Here is a 25,167-nt window from a genome sequence, read left to right on the forward strand (position 1 = left end):
TACTCTTGCCTGGAAAATCCTATGGACGGAGGAGCCTGGTGGGCTGCAGCCCATGGGGTTGCTAAGAGTTGGACAAGACTGAGCGACTTCACTTTCACTTTTCACTTTCATGCATTGATTGCAGAAGGAAATGGCAACCCACTCCAGTGTTCTTGCCTGGAGAATCCCAGGGACAGGGGAGCCTGGTGGACTGCTGTCTCTGGGGTTGCACAGAGTCGGACATGACTGAAGCGACTTAGCAGCAGCAGCAGCAGTAAGACTTCAGAGTAGGACCTAGGCTGGGTTTTTCACCACCAAGGCTTGTCCTAAACAATATATGGAAAAGTAGGTACAATTCCAGCTCCTTACTTAAAAATACAAAGAGCTCTTGCAAGCAGTATTAGAAGGTGACCTTTCCTTTGGTAAATTTTCTTCAGAAAGAGGTCCAATCATTATGCCCTTAATATTTGCTTGTTACCAAATATTTTAAAATATCCAATATCACATCTGTAATATTGTTTTAGATTCAAGTGTTTAAATATATATTACCTTATTCACTTTACTGAATGTTGGTTATTTTCTCAGATTCTCCTATATAATTAAAAACTTGTTACCCACGTGTATTGAATTATGTTTTCATTTGCAATATTATTATAAGCAATTCTGTAAATTTATAATAATTCCATTGCATGTTAATCCATTGTCGAGTAATATCAATCTATTATATTACTCACTTCTCATGTTGAAGATGGGTCTAGCCACCTGAATATTTATTAAACTGCCAGTCTGGAAAATACCATCTTTCTCCAAAGGTTAAAGACCATTTTATTTTTAGATTAAAGTGTGAATAAAATATTAACAATAAGTAATTATTTTTAAAAGCAATGATTTAAAAACTTAACTCAATAGTTCAAATCAAATTAAAGATACTATATATATTGTGGTACATATACACAATGGAATATTACTCAGCCATAAAAAGGAATGCATTGGAGTGAGTTTTAATGAGGTGGATGAACCTAGAGCCTATTATACAGAGTAAAGTAAGTCAGAAAGAGAAATATCATATACTATCGCATATATACAGAATCTAGAAAAATGGTACTGAAGAATTTATTTGCACGGCAGCAATGGAGAAACAGACATAGAGAAAAGACTTATGGACATGGGGAGAGGAGAGGAGGGGGGGAGATGTATGGAAAGAGTAACATGGAAACTTATATTACCATATGTAAAATAGATTGCCGATGGGAATTTGCTTTATGGCTCAGGAGACTCAAACAGGGGCTCTGTATCAACCTAGAGGGGTTGGGATGGGGAGGGAGATGGGAGGAAAGTTCAAAAGGGAGGGGATATATGTATACCTATGGCTGATTCATGTTGAGGTTTGACAGAAAGCAACAAAAGTCTGTAAGCAATAAAAAAAAAGATACTAAATAACATCATGCTGTATGTGCACCCAATTTCATCCTCTTAAGTGAGGAATTTCAACAGTTTCATCAATGCTGTGATCTTCACAAAACTCAGTCTTAGGATGCTTGAGCCAGTGCATTTTTATTCTGTAGTACATATGAATATGATTGAAATTACAACTTTATATATCAGTGTGCTATATTCAGTGGTTGTTTTTAATATTGCTATTATCTTCCATCCAGTCCCATCACTTCGTGGGAAATAGATAGGGAAACAGTGGAAACAGTGTCAGATTTTATTTTTTTGGGCTCCAAAATCACTGCAGATGGTGATTGCAGCCATGAAATTAAAAGACTCTTACTCCTTGGAAGAAAAGTTATGACCAACCTAGATAGCATATTCAAAAGCAGAGACATTATTTTGCCGACTAAGGTCCGTCTAGTCAAGGCTATGGTTTTTCCAGTAGTCATGTATGGATGTGAGAGTTGGACTGTGAAGAAGGCTGAGCACCGAAGAATTGATGCTTTTGAACTGTGGTGTTGGAGGAGACTCTTGAGAGTCCCTTGGACTACAAGGAGATCCAACCAATACATTCTGAAGATCAGCCCTGGGATTTCTTTGGAAGGAATGATGCTAAAGCTGAAACTGCAGTACTTTGGCCACCTCATGCGAAGAGTTGACTCATTGGAAAAAACTCTGATGCTGGGGGGATTGGGGGCAGGAGGAGAAGGGGACGACCGAGGATGAGATGGCTGGATGGCAACACTAACTGGATGGACATGAGCCTGAGTGAACTCAGGGAGTTGGTGATGGACAAGGAGGCCTGGCGTGCTGCGATTCATGGGGTTGCAAAAAGTCAGATACGACTGAGCGACTGAACTGAACTGATTGTCTTCCATAACAATTCAGTAATACTTAACCGCAAGGATAATTCACAAAGTTTCCAAGATATAGGCCTGATTTTAACTTTTTTTTAGGTTATACAATGTGTGTGTGTATATATATATATATTTTTGGCTCCACGCATAGCTTGCAGAGTCTGTTTCCTGATCATGGACTGAACCCATGCCCTACGCAGTGAAAGCACAGTCTTAACAATTGAACTTCCAGGGTACTCTCACAATATTATTTTTTTTTAATCCTTTCTTACTTTTGGATTATTTCCTCTTAATTGATGCTGTTCAGTCGCTAAGTCATGTCCGATGCTTTGCAACCTTATGGACTACAGCACACCAGACTTCCGCGTCCTTCACTATCTCCTGGAGTTTGCTAAAACTCATGTCCGTTGAGTCAGTGATGCCGTTCAACCATCTCATTCTCTGTCATCCTCGTCTCCTCCTGCCCTCAGTCTTTTGCAGCATTGGGGTCTTTTCAAATGAGTTGGCTCTTTGCATCAGGCAGCCAAAGTATTGGAGCTTCAGCTTCAGTATCAGTACTCCCAACGAATATTCAGGGTTGATTTTGTTTAGGATTGACTGGTTTGATCTCCTTGCTGTCTAAGGGACTCTCAAGAGTCTTCTCTAGTGCCACAAATCAAAAGCATCAATTCTTTGACGCTCAGCCTTCTCTATGGTTCTCTTGATTAGTCCATTCTTTTAGTGTTTCGAAATTGGATTTAATCTTATCAAATGTCATTAAAGACTGCTTAAAATTTTTTTACTGACTTTAGAGTAAAATCCAGACTCTTCCCAGGCATGTCAGCTCTGATGTGGTTTGGTGATTCTCTCATCTCATTTTGTGCACCCTGTCTTAGTCATTAAGTCCTTAGTTACAATGTTTTTTGCTAAATTTCTAAGTTTCTAGAACCCTCCAAGCAAATGCACATTTTTTTCTGGTTTTCAGATAATCAGCCAACTCATTCTCCTTCTAAATCTTAGTTGCAGCATCATCCCCTCAGAGAATCCTGCCCTCACCAGTCTGTTTCATTACAGCCCCTGATTTATTTTACACATTGCACATTACAGCCTATAATTGTTTTACATTGAATTTTTGTTCATGTTTTTGTCTCCCATGATAATGTAAGCTCCTTGAAGGTAGGGCCCTTTTCTGTCTTGTTGACCATTGTTTCTCCAGTAACTCATACATACCAGGAATTCAATATTTGTTGAATGAATAAATAAATACATGAGTGTGTGTGTGTGTGCATGTATACGTACGCATGCACACTTAGTCATGTCCAACACTTTGTGATCCCATGGACTGTAGCCCACCAGGCTCCTCTGTCCATGAAATTTTCTAGGCAAGAATACTGGAATGGGTGTCATTTCCTACTCCACAGGATCTTCCAGACCCAGGGATTGAACCTGTATCTCTTGTGTCTCCTATATTGGCAGGTGGATTCTTTACCACTGTGTCACCTGGCAAGCCATAAATGAATGAATAACAGGATTAAAAGTTGGGCTAGATTTAATAAATATATACCAACTGTTGTGAAATTTCCTTACTGCTTATTTAATAGTATTTTTTCCCTCTAGAATCACTGTTTGGATTAAAAGCTAGACAAGGGCAGGATAGTGAACGTGAAAGTTGCTCAGTGGTATATCCCATGGGTATACAGTCTGTGGAATTCTCTAGACCAGAATACTGGAGTGGGTAGCAGTCCCCTTCTCCAAGGGATCATCCCAACCCAGGGATCAAACCCAGGTCTCCCACAAGGCAGGTGGATTCTTTACCAGCAGGATTGCTTTTTAGTAAGTATCTATTGAAAATAAGGGTCTAAGATTTGGTAGGATTTTTTGTTGGTACTGTCTCACTCTCTCCTAGCAACTATATTCTTCCCTATCATCCCTCATCCCACATAGAAGGGTTAGAATTTGTGGTTTTAAATGCTATTAATTCACTGATAATCATTTTTTGACATGGTTTAATTTAGACATGCTTATAGAAAGTTTTGCTAGTATAGTTAAGGCCAGTGAAAGAACTTAAAAAGTGTTTTAAGAAATTATCCTTCAGCTATTTTTTCACCCAGTCGGCTCTATGTAGAGAGAAATTCTTCAGACACTAGTTTCAGTGAGAAATTATTTTGATTTTTGCCCAGCTTGAAAGTTTTTAATATTTCTTTGAAGTCTCATTTGTATTATGAGAACCCAAATTATCATGCTATCTAACAACATGAAATTTGATCAACATTTTATTTTTTTCCTAGTTGGCCATGTGCAATAATACAGTGCATGCAGGATGCCTCAAACTTAATGTTTTATCCTTGCAGTTCAATATCAACTAAACTTGATTCTCTCCTTTGGCATGACCAAGTGAAAACATAAAGAAAACATTCAACATCATTTAGCAATTGTCTGGAAACAGGAAGCCAAACTATTATCTATAGCACAGGGCAATCCCATTGCGGAAATTTCACCCTGGCTGTAACCTTTTATCTTGTTCTACTCCTACACCCGGGTCATATTATGCACTGCTTTGTGCTAGTTTGACAAGAACTAATGTGGATGCTTAAATATTTTAAAGGCTGAACGCTTCAGAATGATAAAATACAGAGCTGATCAACCCTTCCTGTTGCATTTGTGGTTAATGATAAAGATAAAGTAATTTAATCCTTTTTTTTTTTTTTTTGGTCTATTAGTAGTTGCAACAACAAACATTAAAGTTTCTTGAAGGAAAAATCTTCAAATAAGGCCATGCAATGACATTTTTTAACTACAGTTGTTTTTTATTCAGCCATAAAATCTATCTTTCATAAAGAAACCCACTTACATGTCTTACTTCAGTGAAGGTTATTTGTAGACTGAAGGTCTTTTCTTGTCAAGATATGATGAATACCATGTGTGAAGACAGAAGAGCATCAGACCTGTATTAGCTGGAAAACCCACTGATCTGTGAATAACCTAAAAAAGAAAACCTGAAGATTAGCAACGTCGCTTTTAAGAATGATCCATCAAATTCAACAAGCAGATTCACAGAGATGAATCATCTGGTTCCTTTTATACCTACTATACAGTAAAGGTTATTTCCTTTCCCTACAAATAGAAGTTTGGAAATAAAGGGAGACTTTTGAACATTTGTTGGTATAAGTCAATAATCTTAAAGTGCTTATGATTTTTTAGATGTAAATCCTTATTAATGACTATTAAAATGGTGTAGTCAATTCTTTCTTTTTTCTCTCAGTATTAGTTTCAGGATTTCTGGGGAATCACTCTTTATTCCTTTGTAACTATGTTGTGGAGATGCCAAATTTTCAATATACCTCAAATTTTTCACACCAAATTTTAATTTTATGCAAGTTGGAATATCTGTTGGAATTATTTTTAGAATTTCCTACATTGTTTGTATAGATAAGTGAAAATAATTGGATGTTACTCTTGAATGTTATGCTGGTTGACTAAACGAATAAAAAGCTTCAAATTTTGTTAAAAGCAAATGCTTTATTTTATAATTTTTTAAATCTCAAAATAGTTTCAAAAGTATGGACTTAAAATACAAATTTCACAGTATAATTGTTCTTAGTTTTAATGTATTGTGTTGGGAATGCTTTCACTTCTTTTTACATTGAACTTGAATGTATAGAATGAGTTAACACAGAAAGTACTAAAAAGGAATCACATAATTTTTCATGTTTCTTTCATGTTGGCATTTTCAGTAAATAAGTAAGTCAATATAATTTAAAATAAATTGATATTAGGCAGCAAAAAGAAATAATTACATTGCAATGCAGCCATGGAAACTGAATATTTTTTAAAGAAAGCCTTACTTTCTAAAAAAGATTTCTGACAAAATACACTTCAGTAATTTGAATTAACAATTAAGTGATTTTGTTATTGTTGATGTGAGGTTAGCAGGAACTAAGACTCTAAATTTATTTTCTTTAAAAATGTTGGTATTATTTTAGGAGGATGTCTTTTCATGAAATTTTAACTATGCCTATTTAAGTAATTAATTTACAACATGCCCAACATAATAAAAAATAATTTTTATGGTGATTGAATTATAAACTTTCTGAGTGTTCAAGTAATTAATAATCATTTGTGCTTTGATATTCTGTAATGTTATTTATAACCATTTTCATTATGTAAATTCAATAGCAAAATAGAAACACCACTTCTTAAAGAGTGAGTTATAGTTTCATGAATGAGAAGTTTGCTGTCAGAAAGATTTTAATGTTTGAAACCACTCAAAGGCATTTGAAGACTTCATTTCTCACCAGATTTTCTCAGAGGAATGAAAACATAAGGAAGATCTAAAAATTCAAAGACCTAAACTGACTTTGTTTTATATGAAATTTGAGGGCATGTTTTACAGAACTAATTCCCCCCCCCAAAGTCAGATATTAACTATTGTAGAAAACACATTAAGTTCTGAACTTTAAAAAAATTCTATTTTTTATGATCTATTTTTTATGATTAATTTTTCTAAAATTGCACATAGCAGTCTCAGTTCAAAAAGAGAAATGAAAACACTTCTGATTATCTAGAAGCTTAAACACTGCAAGAGCCCTTGAAGCTTTCGTCCCACAAACTAGAACAGCCATAAATCATAGATGAATACGAGAGAAAGCCCCGTCAGTGATGTTTAGATACAGGACTGCAGCAAAGGGAAAAACATGGAGTTTGAGAATTTAGCACCTAAGGTCCAGCTAAATATTATTGATTTTAACGTGAGCTGAAATAGTCACCCATTCGATTTAATAATCTTTTCTGTGGATGATAAACCAAAATTTAACTAAATAAAAAATGGCTTTAAATAGATGTGGCATTTATGATAAAGATAGAAACAATTTAATTAAGTAATAATGTTCATGGCGCTGGATGAATAAACAACACATGCAGCTGATTAAATGCAGGAATTCAGGGTGAAATCCTCCTTTTGGAAATAGCTGTCCACGGATCCTTCTAGTCCTTTCTTTTGGTGATGTGAGATGTGATTCCAGGGGGATCATAGACATTGGCTTTGTGTCACATTTCCCCTGCTCTGCTGTGCTTTGTGGTCATATTTAGTCACCGGGGGGACTTAAGACAGAGTTTTAGACTGGAAAATGGCCATTTCTTTTCATTCCAAACTGAAAATTATGCTTCTTTTTCTCTTAAAGAAGTCTACTGATTTTCTTTTGGGGATCACTGGCTTCACACAGCATTGCCAATAGCTACTGGGGTATTGATTTTTTCTTCCTTATTTTCACTCTATTCTCTTTACTGGGCTCCAAAAATGGGGGTCAATTTCTAAATGTCAACTGCTTTCCAAAAAACAGCTTAAACAATCTGGAACTGGTTCTAGCATGGAAGTGTATCAGTCACAATTCTTGATCATGGGCAAGTCCAGAAGGCAAGAAGAAAACCAAAAGAAACCAGAGAAATTTAACAGTAAGGGACTATGTTATGATGCAGCTGCAGAATATTATAGTAAATTAGAGAAAACTTTTTTTTTTCCTTCCCCCAAATCTCCTTTTACACTTTGCTTCTGGAAATTTGGAGCTATTAGGTTGCAAATGAATGTATATTTCATGATTCAATTTTTTTGTTGTTCAAAAATGTGTATATCCTGGTTCACATATATGTATATATAAGTTTAGGATTGGGTTAATGGTATGTTTTTTACATATGTGTCTTTTTCTATAATGTTTTCAGAAAATAAAGTGAATATTATAAAATTAAAAAAAAATAAGTAAACTAAAAAATCCACACAAAGAGAAACGTTTTTGGTTCTTGTTACTGCACCCACCACTTCAGTGTATAAAATGTTAATTTATTTTTATGAAAGCATACTTACATAAAAGTTAAAATTTTAAAATTCAAAGTACTTAATATATTTTAAAAACATTTTCTTCTAGCTATTAATTAAAATTAAAAGAACACAGATTATTAAGGGATCAATAGTATCTAAAAAACGTTGAAAATTTCAATTTAGTATTTTAAAAATTGATTAAATTGCATCATTTTTGATGGAATAAAATAATCCTTAATCATAGTGTTCACGACTACCTAATAGCCAGTGTAAATAATTTGTATTTAGTGCAAGTGCCATCTAGACCTCATCTATAGAAATTTAAAGGTAGTATAAATTTCTTAATATGACAAAATATTTCAACTGCCATATGCCAACTATTGCAAATACAGTGTTAATTCATGGAAGTCACTGACTTTAAAATAAAGAGAAACAAGAAAATGGCTGATAGGCCCTACTAGGAAACACTACTTCTCATGCAAGGATCTATTATTAATATATTCATGGTCTCTGGGAGGAAGAATTTATATTAATTAGCATGCATTCTCTATAACTTAAATGTTTTTACTGCAGTTTGCAGCACAACCTACAAAGCTTAGGGCATTGTAACATAGCTGTCTTATTTGAAGGACAACTGGGGGCAGAAGGAGAAGGGGACGACCGAGGATGAGATGGCTGGATGGCATCACGGACTCGATGGACGTGAGTCTGGGTGAACTCCGGGAGTTGGTGATGGACAGGGAGGCCTGGCGTGCTGCGATTCATGAGGTCGCAAAGAGTCGGACACGACTGAGCGACTGAACTGAACTGAACTGGACAAAGAGACATAGGAAGCGTTTCTGTATTAGGGACAGAGCAGATGTTTAAGACTGTTAGTGCTGGGCCAATTCTAAATGATAGATCCTCATGATAGTGGTGCCCTGCTGCTGCTAAGTCACTTCAGTCGTGTAGACGGCAGCCCACTAGGCTTCCCCGTCCCTGGGATTCTCCAGGCAAGAACACTGGAGTGGGTTGCCATTTCCTTCTCCAATGCATGAGATCGAAAAGTGAAAGTGAAGTTGCTCAGTCGTGTCCAACTCTTTGCAGACCCCATGGACTGCAGCCCACCAGGCTGCTCCGCCCATGGGATTTTCCAGGCAAGAGTACTGGAGTGGGGTGCCATTGCCGTTTCCAATAGTGGTGCCCAGGTGTTTTTAAAATACATTTCATTTTGCATATGTGTTTGTGGTATATAAGACTCTGTAGAGCATGAGGTTCATCCAGGGCAGAGGGCCCTCTTACTTGGAATAATGCAAGTACTGTCTACTGTTTATCTCAAATGTAAATATTTACGGAGTACCTATTATATCCAAGACAAGGAGCTATAGAGAAAACCAAAGAATATATTTCAAATGAGGTACCTATTGAACAGATTTTTAACATCTGAGCAGTGATGTGAAGTAAGAAGTACGCACACACATCAATTGTACCAAAGGAAGGTAGACTGGAAAAGGAGCTACATTGAAAATACAAAGATGAATTCCAGTTGGGGATATCATGATTAATTTGCATTTTAAATAGACTTTGAAGAACTGGTAGGATTTAAACAAATAAGGTGAAAAGACATTCTAGGAATAGTCAGCTTTTGAAAAGGGATAAAGGTGGATTTAGGATGGTAGATGGACTAACACATTAGGGAGAGACATTTGTATTTTATTCTATATGCTATGAGAGGTATAGTGAGCTTTTGAGAAGAGGTGTGGTATAATCACTTGACAAATTTGGGTATGCACTTAATTGAAACATTCCTGCTTGTTTAAATAATACCTATCTAGTGATAGGCTTGTCAAAACACAGAATATGGATGGATTTAGAGGAAATTAAATATTTAGTGGCCTCAAGTTCTTGTCTAACACCATACTCATTTAAGTATAGGCATTTCCCAGAGCAAAAGATGGATTATAAAAGCTGCGTATTTATTTCTTAATTGCTATAGAAGCTAGTCTCCAGTTAAAGCTCTGAGCTTCAGCTGATGTAATAGTGTTTCAGCAAAAGTTAAGTTTAATAGAATGCATTAATTCTTCCCTGTAACAACCAGAACATAGCACAAATTTTAGAATGCATTTACAGCATATTAAAAGGGCAGGCATTTATAAGGATAGAACAAGCCACCTTGCTGTTTTAGCTAGAATGTAGGAATATAGATGACTATATTGTAAAATAATTGACTTCATAGCTCTTTTCAAGAGATAAATGCCATATACATTTATGAAGTAAATGGAAAAAACATCAAATAGTTATGGAGAAAATATCAAATTTTATGGAGAAATTTTATGGAGAAAATATCAAAAAGTGTTGGCTATTGGGAATTGAGTCATATTTAGGATTTTAGTCTTTACAAATTTTATTTTCCAAGTGAAGAACAGAAGATAGAATCCTGGAAAGAATTAGTTTTTCCTTCTAGGAGAAGCATTAAATACAAGTTTAAAACTATTAGGTGATAAACACAGACACAGAAAAATAACCACAGATTTCCAAATATCCTAAAATAAGAAAGTAGACAACCTTAGGTGAAAGAATATGAGTTACATTTTTGCTGGTTTGTTTTTCACTGAGAACATGGTTTTCTTGATATGTTCAAGAATTACCTATAAGTTAGTGAACATTTGTCACTCCTCCAATTTACCTTCAATATTGTAGATTAGCTGTCTGGTTGATTCTTTTCCAATAAACTACCATTGAAAGTGTTTACAAGTTCAATTTCAAGGAGTTTGGAGACAGAATAGTCTCAGATGGAAACGAGAGACCCTGGGTTTAAGCAGCTTTGGACTCTATGGCAGTAGTCCCTCTAGACCCACGGATGTCAATTCGTTTTGCACTGAAAATAAGATCTTTTCTCCAACATCTGTGAGAAGGGAAATTCTCAAATAGAGTGTGGACCCAGCCCTGAGTTTAAATCTTGTATGTGGATTGAAGCAGATTTAGGAGGGACATCTGTGATGTATCTTGGGTAGAAACATATGGCAATAATAAATATTATTATACAATGCATAATCATACTTTAATACAATTTTAGTAGTGTGCTTTCCTTATCCAATATTTGCTGTTCTGAAGTGAACTCCTACTGCTCTCCTCCTTATTTTTTAAAAAAGATTAATTTTCTTAATTGCTTATTGCTGTGGTATTTAGCCCCTTGTCATAGCTCTTTAACTAGAGTATAAAAAACTATATTGCATTCAGAACCAGGAAATATTAAATGAGATCCAGACTTCAGCAAATCAGAAGACTAATTAGGAATTATCTAATTCTATGAAGAAAAACATCTCATTTTTATCGTTCTCATTAAATGAATACTTTATTCTTTACAGAAGCTTTCATTTTAAGGCATTTATAAACACAGAAATAGTGCAACTTTAACCAAAGCAGTGACAACATTGGTTAGCTTAAGTTTCTCAAATTTCTGTCCAAATTAAAATTCAAAATGATTTTATGAATAGTCTAGATAAAACTATTGCATCACATAAAGAAGAGATGTATGACTATGGGAATAGACTGCTTTATCTTGGCTATGGGTGTTGCCAAAAAACATACAGAATCTATTTTGTGTAACATAACCTGAGTAGAACAAGACCTACATAAAGCATTAAATCAGCAGTTAATATAAAACAAGATTTATAACAAGAACTCATTATAAACCAATCAGCCTTAATTATAAGTCAATTTATGTAATCACTGACTATGTACAAAAGATATAAGAATATATATCCTGGTTCTTATTGTGTTCAAGTAATACACGATCATATGGACATGCATTATATAAATATGCAACTCCAGACAACAGGATGAACAAAGTTTAAACCAGATTTCAAGACCAAGGGTTGATACTAGAGTGTGCAGTTATGCCATCAGAAATCTTTATAAAGTAACTGAAAACTTTCACCTTGTCCTGCTACCTTTGAGATATACTTGCAGATTATACAGCCATCATGCTCAGTCACTCAGTCATGCCTGCCTCTTTGCAATGCTATGGATTGTAGCCTGCCAGGCTCTACTCCACTGTTCATGGAATTTTCCAGGCAAGAATACTGGAGTGGATTGCCATTCCTACTCCAGATCTTTCCCACCCAGGGATCGAACCTTAGTTGCCTGCATTTCCTATATTGGTCTTCCCTTGTGGCTCAGGTTGTGGCTTGCAGTGTGAGAGACCTGGGTTTGATCGCTGGGTTGGGAAGATTCCCTGGAGGAGGGCATGGCAACCCACTCCAGTATTCTTGCCTGGAGAATCCCCATTGACAAGGAACCTGAAGAACTGCAGTCCATGGAGTCGCAAAGAGTCGGGTATGACTGAGGGACTATTTGTCTCTTGTAATATATCTAGTCTTTCTTCTGTTTTTCATTTTTCTTTTCTACACTGGAAGCTTAATCCTCTATCACCAGAAGATGCATTGAATAAATCATTTTATTGCTTTGGATTTTGAGATAAACTCCACCATTTAATAATGACTACTCATGATATAGCTCTGAGATAATATTTGTATCTTTTTCTGGAAAGTACATATGCTGTTTTCTAGTGATTATAGACAAGTATATTTGATACTATCATTGAGGGATTTTTATATGATTTAACAACTTTATCAGAAAACCATCATAGTTAATAGAAATTCCTATTTTAATCTTACTTAAAATATTAATCTTTAATCTTCTTTGCTTTTTCCTTCCTACCTTATGTTTTGGGGAGGCTTCCCTGGTGGCTCAGAGGGTAAAGCATCTGCCTGCAATGAGGGAGACCCGGATTCAATCCCTGGGTCAGGAAGATCCTCTGGAGAAAGAAATGGCAACCCATTCTGGAATTCTTGCCTGGAAAATCCCATGGATGGAGGAGCCTGGTAGGCTACAGTCCATGGGGTTGCAAAGAGTTGGACACAACTGAGCAACTTCATTTTCACTTTCACTTTTTACCTTACTTATGTTCATTTGTGTTAGAAAGAGAAGCTATTTATTTTTTGTAATATTTTGAACATTTTTGTGGTAATATAGGTGTTTCCTTTGGAGATATAAATGAATGATTCTGTGAAATACAGACCAAAGAACTGTTGGGATTTTCAGTTTCTCTGATGGAGATTTCCTAAGATCCTCTAGAATGAGAAGGACACAGATATAATACAAGGTAACCTAATGCGGTCTGATTGGGAAAAGGCTTAAAGTGATTCTATTGTGTCAAAAAGCATCTGAGATTTTTTTTTAAGGATAAAATGTTAGAATTTTTTTTCAAGACTGAAATGAGTTGAAACTCTCCTCCATAATTAAGTAATAATATGTGACAAAGCATGAGTTATTGCATAATAATTCATACCTTTTTGCTTTGCTAAGAATGAGGCCATAGGATGAGTGCTTGTTTAAATGCACAAGTTATGAGTTATTACATCATAATTCACACCTTGAAGTACCATATTGTGATTATAAAATGGCCCTGTGCAAATATTATTAATTTTTAAAGTTCAGAAATAAATTATTAAAAAATAACACATTATGACTTCAAAAGATCCTCTCTAATGTGAATTCATTAAAAATGGAATGAAAACTAAATTAGTACACATGGAACCAGAATTATATATAACTTTTCTTGTTGAGCTAGTTTCATTGACATATGGCTGTGAAGCATCTGCTGTTGAACCTATATCTGTTGTGTAGATGTTTCTTTTCTTTAACATTCCAACAAGCAATGTATTCTAACTTGATTTTTTTTTTCTCTCAAGGACATAACTCAATGGTGGCAATAAGTTGGTCTTTATAGTCCCTTTTAGTATTGCTAATTTTGTTTAGCAGCATTGCATTACAAATTGTGAAGAGCAACTTTCTTCAGCATTTGAGGACTAATCCCCAGGCTTTGACGTCCACTTTGGCTTCTAGGATGGTGGCTTTTACTGGCCTCCCTCTCCCTTCCTTTTCTCCATATTGCACACCAGTTTCTTTTCATCTTTCTCCCCATTGGCTTTGGGTGGTCTCCAAAATTATTGCAATATTTTATTTTTTTCTCTGTTAAGTCCTACTCCACCAAGATTCTATTTCAATGATACTTCTCTATGCAGATAACTCCCTGCTGCTGCTGCTAAGCCACTTCAGTCGTGTCCAACTCTGTGCTACCCCATGGACTACAGCCTACGAGGCTGTATAGCTCAATTTCTAAAATTTCACTCATAATCCAACTTACCAATATTTCCTATTATTATTTTCATTATTCTAGTTATTATTCTCTACCTTGAAATCTAACATATCAAAAATAGGCCTTTGTTATTCTCCTGCTCCTCTTCCCACCATAGCTTTCTGTCCCTGAGGTTAAAAGATTTTCAGTCATTGATTACCCTTTTATATTTTTGAACTATTAAGCAACTACTTTGTACTAGATACTCAGTGAAGAATTATTTAAGGAGAATATCCTTAAAGAACTTACATGGTAATAAAAGAAACAGTTATGCAAATTTGAAGAAGAATATGATATGCATAGTAGAACAAATAAGTACATTCAACTGCTTCTACTTGCAATACTCATGAAAAGCTTTGTGGAGAAGTGATTCTGGAGATGGTCTTGGATGAGTGGAATTTCTAAGAACAGGTAAGTTACGCAGGGCAATCAAAAACACAAGCAAAGACTTGTGGTAGGTCTTCGTATAGGTGAAGATACCAGAAGTTCTCATTATATTTCAGTGTTAAAATACCTCTTTCAGGAAAGCATAGCGTAGTAGGTGTTGTTTTATTATTTTAATCTTCCTACTTGGCAAAATAAAATTTGATAAAATGGTGTCAGTCCTGTGAAAATTTTTACATTATAATAATAAATTTGAAGCACAGGAAATCATTGCTCTGTAGAAACAGTTAAAAAGTCCTTTTCTCATACTACATTTATCTTATTTGTTTCAGACTCTTCTCCAACTCTCCATTTATGTGACTGTAACCTTAATTTAGAAATTCACTGTTTCATTCTTAGTTACTATAACACCCTTTCAACCAGTTTCATCCAATCTATTCTTTTTCTGTTCTATGTAGTACTCTATCAGATTGTTTCCAGAAAATCCTAATTTCTTTCTATTTCTCCTATGATCCTGAGATGATATCTATCTCCTTCCTGCTCAAAGCTCTGCATTCAGCTTTTAGGCTTCTTTGATATTTGCTTCATAAACATATTTTGGAAACTTTTCATGCAACATGACATGATGCTAGCCTTCCAGTCTTCTGCAAAAATATCCTGTTTTCATGCTTTTCCAAATCTTGTTTATTCTTCAAGTCACCCCTACATACCCTCTACTCTTCCACCAATTCCATCTGAAGTTGGACTTTCTCTATGAAATGATATTTAACCATTGCAACTATCATCTTTCCTTCCATACTAATTTTCAAACTTCTATTATACTCAATGGTAAAATATTACATCATCCAATACAAATTAGTTAAAAATATATATTCAGTTTAAAGCATTGTTGGTAATAAAAAAAGAAAGGGAGAAGGGAAAAATATTATTACTGTGTTTTTTTTACATATTAGACACTGCTTAGTATTTTTAAATATCTAAATACTGACCTTTATGCAGCTTTCAACCCAGATATGAATGAGTTCGTCTGCAAATGCAGGAGAGTCAGGTTTGATCCCTGGGTTGGGAAGATCCCCTAGAGGAGGAAATGGCAACCCACTCCAGTATTCTTGCCTGGGAAATCCTACCGACAGAGAAGACTATTGGGCCACAATCCATGGGGTCACAAAGAATCTGACACAACTTGGCCACATGAAGAGTCAATTGCAAATCTGTGAAATAAAGAGACTATGCTAAAGGCAGGTTATAGGTCAAATAGTAGTGACATCATGGAAAAAGGGCTCAGTGACTCTGAGTGGTGTGATGAGAAATGGTTTCAAGAACAAGGTGGCATGAACTGGGTCTAGGAGGGAGAGTGGACTTTAAGATATGCAGAAATGAGTACAAGGTAATCCAGGCATAGGAAATATCCTATGTGATTGCAGAGACTTAGAAAAATGTTGAATATATTTAGAGAAGAGTGATTAGTCCCATTTGGCTATATCTGAGTTTAATCGGTCATTGATCTCTAATTGCTTCATTAGACTGTTTCCTTACAGCTACATTAAAAGCCTCTGGAAACATGGAATGCTACATCACTTTTTAACAATGTCCTAAAGAAGGTAGCACAGGCTAAGGCTATAATATTCACTCAATAAATGTATATTTAATTAGTTCAATTTTATTAAGCACGAAGCTTTATCCTAATAATTTTTTTGCCTTTATGTGTCACTTTTATTCTTCAGATCTTTATGTAAAGTCACTTGTCTATTTGATCTTTCACAGAGCTTGCTTGCTGAAGTTAGGAATCTTTTTAGATCTATTTTTACAGAGTATTTAAATAATTAGCTGAATGGGCAACAATTAAAATTCCATGCTTCAAATGAAGCCAGCTTTCACATTGCATAATTCTCTGATACTCTAATTTTTCAGACTTCTGATACTTTATCATTATAAAGCGTTTCATGTTTATTCTTATTTGTTTAGTAGACAGTTATCTAGTGCCTATTTTTATGCTGAGTGCTGTCACAGAGATTGGAAGTTTCAGGGAGAACCAGTTTCCATATGACTAATGGCAGAGAACAATTCAGAATGTTGACCACGCAGTTGAAACTTAAAAAGAATAAGGGAAAATCATTTATTATCTAAAATAGGTCTCTCAAAGTTTAGTCCAGTCGTGTCTCATATACATACTTTCAAAATCAACCAGGAGTCAACCATTTTAAAGTGTGAGACATGACTCTTTGATCTCAAGCAATTCACAGCCTTGAAAGGACCAATGGTATAATGCGGGTATAATTTTCTCAATATAGATTTGTGACTACTTTTTAACAGGCTCATTTCTACTTCTTCTTATAAATAAAACCTGAAGATTCCCAGGTCTTAAATGCCATAATGATGTATATTAACATGATTTTCTTTTCAAGGACAAAAAGTAAACTTCTATAACTCATCTTAGTTGGGATAACGCATAAGCAGCAGCCATTGATATCATTATTGGAATCAGCTGAGGTTCATTACCATAGTGGGATTCCTGTGACAGGCATCTACAACTTCCAAAATGCATGCCTAATTTTGCTTGCATAAATTAATTGGGTCAGATAGCAGACAAAGTCAGTCTATGATATGGGGGGACAAAAAAACCCTTTGCTCTTGGAACTACGTTTATGGTTTAATGAAATGTATCTAACAAGACTTTTTATTTCAACCACTAAAAGTGGGTCCTTGCTGAATTACTTCTCCTGCCTTTAAACTCTTACTCTAGATAAGATGATGGAGGAAGGGCAAGAGAAAATCAAAAAACAAACTTAATAACACCATACCTTCGAAGCAGCTTGATTTATAATGAGTTTGTGGGAACATTCTGAACCTATTTCATGTTGAATTACAGTCCACCTTTACAAGTGGCTGCTACAGAAAGAGTTCATGAACATACTCCTCACACTCCTTCAATCCTCTTCCTGCTCAGCCCCTAAAATTTAAAATGTGATACAAACAAAATGCATCTATAAATTTATATAGTAACTACACAAACAAATGCAAACTCATTCTTAGTAACCATAAAATTACCTTCTGTTATCTATCACTCTGTGAATTATAGTTTCATCACTTGGAAGAGCCCACGGCACAGAATAACACTGCTTCTCTTCCTACCTCTGTGTCACGGCTGCTCTCCTGGCTGGAGCAGCAATCAATAGTCTCACCGATAAACAAATGATTAAAGGGCAAGATGAACTACTGTAAATAGGAATCACATTATCTGCTTTTGCTCTGAATATAATTAAAAACAAAAAATCAGTGTTGAATTTTTGGGCACCAGGCTAGAATCATACTCTTGTCAATGTTCTTTTGTTTCTCTTTTTTAAATTTTGTGAAATTTAAAAATTTCACATATTTAAAATCTTCTTCAGAAAGAACAAGTTTGTAAACAGGTACAATGTAAACAATGCAATAGAGGTATATTTAAATGGATTTCTTATTGTAGAGTGAAAATTGAATATACGTAGATACATAATGAAACATCTTGGAACTTTTAGCTGCAAAGTCACAAGAATTTTAAAACCTTTTCTGACTTCATATTAGTTTAGTATCCAATCAGATCACTGATTTGGTGCATTTGAAATTTATGTAGTTTCATAAGACAGGTATTGCATAATAATGTAGTTGAAATAAAGTGATGAGAAAACAATTTTTTAATCTTTAATTCTTCATAAATATAAATAAATTAATTTATCCATAAATTATGGGCTATGTAATAATCAATTTTCTTTTTTTTGGTGAAGAAAATAAATCTGAGAGTAGAAACACATTCCCAGTATGTTTTAGGCACTAAAACTCTGGTTATAAGGCTAGAGTCTCCTTATTTTATTTTTACTTTGTTCATTTATTGCTATTTGGTAATATGACCAACCTAGATAGCATATTCAAACGCAGAGACACTACTTTGCTGACTAAGGTCCGTATAGTCAAGGCTATGGTTTTTCCAGTAGTCATGTATGGATGTGAGAGTTGGACTGTGAAGAGGGCTGAGCGCCGAAGAATTGATGCTTTTGAACTGTGGTGTTGGAGGAGACTCTTGAGAGTCCCTTGGACTGCAAGGAGATCCAACCAGTACATTCTGAAAGAGATCAACCCTGGGATTTCTTTGGAAGGAATGATGCTGAAGTTGAAACTCCAGTACTTTGTCCATCTCATGTGAAGAGTTGACTCATTAGAAAAAACTCTGATGCTGGGAGGGATTGGGGGCAGGAGGAGAAGGGGACGACAGAGGATGAGATGGCTGGATGGCATCACAGACTCGATGGCCGTGAGTCTGAGTGAACTTCGGGAGATGGTGATGGACAGGGAGACCTGGCGTGCTACAATTCATGGGGTCGCAAATAGTCGGACACGACTGAGAGACTGAACTGAACTGAACTGAACTGAATATCAGATTAAAGGGCAGTCAGTATGGTCGACGATCATTTTACTTATACTTTTAGTTGAGAAATTTTCTTATGAAATATAAAATGTCATGTTTTATCATATTCCCATGGTAACACTTACCTTGGGAGTATTTTTTATTTTTTAGTCAAACTGGTGGATCTAAATGAAGATACCTTGAGAATACAATATAATTGTAGAAATTAGAATTTTAATACAAACTTTGACAAATAAAGGCAAGGAAATTGCTCAGGAAATAGATTAAAAGGTCAAAGAGAGGGAATATATTAAATAAGAGTTAAAATATATGTAAAATCAATATAGGTGGGCCAACATCCAACTAATAGCACCATCAAAGATACAATAAAAGACAGTTTCCTTAAACAGAAAGATCAATGCCTAGCATAAATGTGTGAGGGAAAAAAAAAATAGGCCCATAATTGTGCAGTTTTCATAATAACAAGGATAATGTAATGACTTCAAAAGAAACAAATAGTTCATCTCTAAAGCAACAAAAACAGATTAGCATCAACTGCACATCTGTATAATTGGTTCCTAGAAATTAATATAGCAATATCTATGAAGGTTTGAGAAATAATGATATTAATTTAGAATTACATACCCAGCTAATTTCAAATACCAAACCTGAAGCTAGAAGAGATATATTTTCATATTTGGAAGGCATGCAAATTTATCTCCCTTTTTAAAGAAGCTACTGGGGGATAACTCCAGGTATTTAAACAAAGAAAGAGGAAGATGGAGAATATAGGAGCTTGTTGAACACTTGACTCAGGATATCAATGGTGACCAGGACTGTGGAGGGGTTTCTGGGAAAAAAGGAGACTCCCAGGATTTAATAGCATCCTTGGGAATTTGGAATAATTTAAGGAAGCAATGAAGGCAATCAGTACAAGAAAAAAGATGTACAGTAGAAAGTCTAGAACAAGACAAAATAACCAAAATCCAACAAAATAAGAGTAAGTCTGTATGCAAAAAGAAATTGCAATTATAGTACATTATTGGTTATATATTATGTAATATTTGCATAGTCAAAATATAATATAACCACTGATATTCTGTATACAAAAAATGCTGAGGACATAATTATGCTTTACAGTACAAAACATAAATGCCATCACCTTAATTTAAAAGAAAGCACATACGGTAAAATTTGAGAGTTGAAAGGAGAAAAAGAAAGCTACAGGTAAAGAAAGGGAGTTGGTCATCCTTATTTTTCACTGAAGGGAGTTAAGAATTTGGTCTACTGAGAAATTAAAGAGTAAAGCTATTTGCTTAATATTTAAAGTTATGAAAGTAATCACTAGAAAGACTAAACAGTGCTAGTCTAGGAAAGAGATGTAAAGTGGTATAAATGGGCTGTTTAAATTAATCCATCAATTATGGAAGAAATACATGTTCTTCATAAAATTTCTTTCAATACTTATTTGTTGACTGGAGAAAGAAAGGAAGTAAAAACAATGACCTAGTAGGAGGACATCTGGTCTACCGATGACACTGGCTACCAGATGCCTACCCTCCACTATTCTGGGTCACACACTGCTGAAGAATATTTCAAAAATGACTTAATAGAGATCACAGTAAAATATGAGAGAACAGCATGTTGAATTAGGGAAATCAAAATTATGAGCAGCAAAATAAATGTACACATTGCTGTAGGCCTACAAAGAATGGAGAAACCAAACCTTAAAGGGAAGAATCATTAAGGTAGCCAATAGCTAGTGACCTTTGAGTAGACCCATTAAGCTAGTCTATATAAATTAATTGTGAAATCATGACTGGTGAGAGTGGAGTTTAGGGAGAGCATTCTATGCATAGGTAACAGCAATTGGAATTGTGGCCTGGGGTGCTCATAATTTAAAGTGACTACAAATGGCAAACTATGAAAATAAAGATGCAAAGATAAAGGACTGTTCAGCACAAGTTGGGAGTGATAACAAGTCATACTTTAAACAGCCTTACATTTTAGAGTAACAAGCTCAGTGCTCTATTCAAAGTGTAACAGGGAGTCATTGAGGGAACCTAGCCCAAGGAACAGAAGGGCTGTTCTTACTATGATACTGAATTCTTGCCATAATGTGAGTAACTGACTAAGTAAGGTCCATCATGGCATGGCAGGCATTTTGGAAATTATTTAAAGACAATATCCTTAAATGTTCACCAGATAACGTTCGCATTCCTGAAGGAATGTCTTCATGGAGGATTTGATAACAAAATTTGGAAATTCAGAGAGTAAATTAAAATAGTTTTGGAAGAGTAAGCAACAAAAAAGGATAAAAGATAACCAAAAAATGTCCTTCTGGTAGATACTGATAACATAGAAAGATTTGCCATCAGCATAAACACTGACAGGGTCAAGTAAATGAAGGTAAAATAATGGTAAGTGAAACAGTTCCATTAGAACAAAGTTTTCTCATAACTTAGGTTCTTACATATGAAAGTCTAAAATAAGTGCCTTAGAGGATGTTTACTGGGTGAAGTCAATATCAGCATACAGTTGGTGCAATGGGGAGAGGAAAGAAAATATTTTATTTTAGTGTCTAATGTAGTCATCTCAGATCTCTTTCTTTTTTAAAAAAATGAAAAATAACATACATAGGGGAGTAGTAAAGAATTTAAATACATTTCTAAGTCATTTAAGGATTTTCAAGTCAAAATCTCAAGGTAAGGAAGGATGCACATACTATTCATAGATTATTTTAGGTCTGTCCTCTGAAAGGTGAGCCATTGTTAGCGTATCTTATGGATCTGCATAGTACAACTGTAGGGGAAACACACTGACTGAAACTGCCCACCCTGGCCAGGCACCATAGTAACAATTTGCATGAGTTGTTTTATGACAGGAGATCGTGATAAGGAGTACGGAACTAACAAGCCACCATCAACCGGAAGAGTTCGGGAAAGGTCTAAAGGAGACACCGCATGTCTGTCCACTTCCCAGAATCCCTCTTGCTAGCATCCATCTTGGCTGAACGCTGCGTGTGCCACCAGGAAAGACTCTGAAACTAATCCCATCACCATAAAACCCAACATAGTGAGCCACGTGGCAGGGCAGTTCTCCTGGGTTCCCTTACCCTGCTGCTCTCCACCCGGGTGCCCTTTTCATCTCTTGCTTTGTCAGCACATGTGTCTCCTTAGACAATTCATTTCTGAGTGTTAGACAAGAGCCCAGTTTTGGGCCCCGGAAGGGGTCCGCCTTTCTGCAACACAACCACTTGCTAATATCACTAATTTTTCTTAGTAACTTAAGTTCACAGTCAATAAAAACTCTATTCAGCAACTCTGCCAAGGAAATTGATATTACTACTTCCAAAATTGATTTTTTTGACCCAAGGCATCTTAATTTTTTTTAAAAAAACTAAAGCCAGCTATTAAGCTATGCTTAAAAGACTTTCAGAAGAGAGGAGAGGAAATGAACAACTCTATATTTAAAATATCTTATTTTTATTTTTATTATTGTTATGAAAATGTTAATTTCCTAAGGGAATCGAGTTTAAATGAACACTCTGGAGTCCATTTCCTAAGCCAATCAATAATGACCTCACGTGCATGAAAAACAGAGTACCTGTACATTTCAAAATAAAATTTATGGCACCCATATAAGTAAAGGGATAAGAATGTCTAACACTAGACAGCAAACACAGATTTATGTTGAAATACTTAATTCAGCATCTCAAAAGTCCTCATGAAAAGAAAAGGGAAAGAAGGGGCTTCATATTTCTACATAAATGTGTATTCCCGCTAAGTAAAATTTGGGATCAATCAGAAATTAGGTCTCTGTTTAGACTTAGGTTAACATTAGAAAATTACCTGTTTCAAAACTCTCATAATACTAAGCTTTTGAGGTGAAATAGCTAGTGTCTCATTTGCAAAGAAGAGCTGGAATTTGATGGCTAGGTAAAGATGAAAGAAACTTTAACCGACCCATTAGAAAGTTGCAGAAATAGTTTAGCATAATAACAAAGCAGTTGATAGGGTTGCTAAATACTTTTATTCACAGAGGGGAGCGCTTTGGTTTGGATAATGGTACAATGCAAGCACTTCTGATTTGAATATTTGTGTTTATCTTCAAAATAACTTTTCATCATCCAGCAATGTTTAATTATATAGGTAAAGGCAACTTTCAGACTGGAGATGTCCATCAGAAGTTTGGCAGAATGGACACTCCCAATTCTTTTTGGATAGTGTGCCCCTACATGCATCTCTGGTTTGACTGTGTAGGTACTGCGTGGCCATTCACATATATTATCAACACAATAATTCTTCATTTTCATAGCTTTTTATATGCATACTATAATTGCCGACATTTCAGGGCTAAAATAATATTGGAAATAAATATGAACAGAAGAAAAGTAAATTTAATAGTTGAGACAGAAAAAAGATGCTCTCATGTGTGATTAGAAAATGATGGGGATTTAATGAAGTGGAAAGATATGGAAAGTTGTTCTGGATGCTAACTACTTGCAGAGAATCTTGCATCAGTGATAGTGATGAGTGATGACAGTCTGCATCAGATGAGATTCTCTGCCATTTTGATAACTGTACAGAGTAGGAAATTCCAAATCCATTGGTGAACTTAAACAGTTGACAGTAAGAGAAGAAAAGTCATTTGTTCTTTTAAAAGGGACTTAGTTCAGTTCAGTTCAGTTCATTTCAGTCGCTCAGTCGTGTTTGACTCTTTGCGACCCCATGGACTGCAGCATGCCAGGCCTCCCTGTCAATCAGTAACTACAGGAGCTCACTCAAACTCATGCCCATCAAGTTGGTGATGCCATCCAACCATCTCATCCTCTGTCATCCCCTTCTCGTCCTACCTTCAATTTTTCCCTGCATCAGGGTCTTTTCAAATGAGTCAGCTCTTCGCAACATATGGCCAAAGTATTGGAGCTTCAGCTTCAATATCAGTCCTTCCAATGAATATTCAGGACTGATTTCCTTTAGAATTGACTGTTTTGATCTTGCAGTCCAGGGAATTCTCAAGAGTCTTCTCCAACATCACAGTTCAAAAGTATCAATTCTTTGGTGCTCAGCTTTCTTTATAGTACAACTCTCACATCCATACATGACTACTGGAAAAAAGGAACTTATGATATCTATATTTTACTGCTCACTTTTTAGAGTAGGAATTGGAAATGGGCCCCTACAGAGGAATTAAAGAAGAAGGTAAACTGAAGATCAAAATAAATAGCTACTCATCTGTATTTTCTACATCTTGTTACAAGCAAAATTTCTTGCTAAATATTTATTTTCAAGTAATTTGAATAATAGTAACTGGTAGGACAGTTTTGAGTTCAGGGTGACTTCTGATTTTATTTTCTTTAGAAATCTCATGTTGGAGGGATAAATGCAGACACATGAAATGGAGGCAAGCTACCCATCAATTCAGATTTTATGTGGATTCTGTGGTAAGGTAGTAATCATGATCAAAGCAAGTGTTCACAGAGTAGGATCAGAGAATATTAAAGAGAGCTTGTTATTCAGAATAATAGCAAAAGAATGTTTGTGTAATCTGATGCAAGATCAGGGAAAGTGTGTTAAATTTTACCACCACGTTTAGAAAGGTGAAAGTGAAGTCACTCAGTCGTGTCTGACTCTTTGGGACCCCATAGACTGTAGCCTGCCAGGCTCCTCCGTCCATGGGATTTTCCAGGCAAGAATACTGGAATGGGTTGCTATTTTTTTCTTCCAGGGGATCTTCCCAACCCAGGGTCTCTGGCACTGCAAGCAGACTCTTTGTGGCTCAGCTGGTAAGGAGTCTGCTTGCAATGTGGGAGACCCAGATTCGATCACTGGAAGATCCCCTGGAGAAGGGAAAGGCTACCACTCCAGCATTCTGGCCTGGAAGATTCCATGGACAGTACGGTCCACGGGGTCGCAAAGAGTCTGACATGACTGAGCAACTTTCACTTTCACTTCACTTCACTTTAGAAAGGTGATGAAGGTGGGAGATAAGCTTCTATTATTACTAAATATTTCAAACATGGGAAAAGCATATATATAACCCAGTCCAACATCCTATCAGAAATGGAAGTCTGGTGGCCTTCTTGAATGTGAGTTTTATTTTCTTTCCTAAGATTTCAAAGGCATCCAGGGATATTGCCAAGGATTTGTTTGATTTTTTA

This window comes from Capra hircus, chromosome 12 (genome assembly GCF_001704415.2).
Source record: "Capra hircus breed San Clemente chromosome 12, ASM170441v1, whole genome shotgun sequence".
NCBI classification, from domain to species: Eukaryota; Metazoa; Chordata; class Mammalia; order Artiodactyla; family Bovidae; genus Capra; species Capra hircus.